Consider the following 895-nt stretch of genomic DNA (forward strand, 5'->3'; position numbering starts at 1 on the left):
GGCTTGGAATGGCCGGGCCAGGATGAGGAGGGACCCGCCGGGGTCACCCAACCGCGGACAAGCACCTGGGACTAATTGCTCTAAATAAATGAGCAATTAAGGACGCTACAGGAAGACTGGAACATCCCAGACCTCTCCCTGCCCCCCCGGCAGTATCCCTGGAAACGGCTGGACCGGGATGCTCAGCCCGCCCCGAGAGGGCAGGATTTGTCCCGGGGCCAGCAGGGATGGGGGGATTTGGGGTGTCCCCCCTCCAGCCTGGGCTTTCCAGTCCCTGCCCTCCAGCCCCCACTTTCTCCCCTCTCCAGGACATTAAATCCCTGGAAGGAAAGGAAAAGCTGCGCGATTCCAGCGCCGGCGGCCGCAGCCAGGGAGGGGCAGCGGTTCACGCGCTAATGAGGGGGATTGGGTTAGGATTCATTAAGTCATTAACTCCCTTTTAATTGCAGCCGTCTATGGCGATACCTGCGCGGGGAGAGGGGGACAGGAGCCTTTTGCAGCTCCTGGGATGTCCCCAGACCCTCGGGGTCACCTTTTGGTGCCCAAACCCCTTCACCTGGCGGATTTGCTGCGGGCCCGAGGAAGAGGAGGATGGGGAGAAGGCGGGGAGGACGCTTGGGCACCAAAGGGGCTGCGGGGTTTTGGGGGGGCTGCGCTTTCCCCCGGCCCGGTCCCGATTTCCCTGGAGCTGCCGGGTGACAATTCCCAGCCAGCAGAGCCTTCCCGGAGCGGGGATAACGCAGCCGGATCCAGCTGGCTCCCGGCGCGGAGGAAACTCGGTTAAAGCGCCGATAACCATCGCGGAGCAGCGAGGAACCCCGGCCCTGGCGCCCGCCGAGCCGCGGGGACCCCGGGCTGCGGGGAAAGGGGGGGCTCGCACCCCCATCACCGCCCG

This window comes from Corvus brachyrhynchos, unplaced genomic scaffold (genome assembly GCF_000691975.1).
Source record: "Corvus brachyrhynchos isolate BGI_N302 unplaced genomic scaffold, ASM69197v1 scaffold47, whole genome shotgun sequence".
NCBI lineage: Eukaryota > Metazoa > Chordata > Aves > Passeriformes > Corvidae > Corvus > Corvus brachyrhynchos.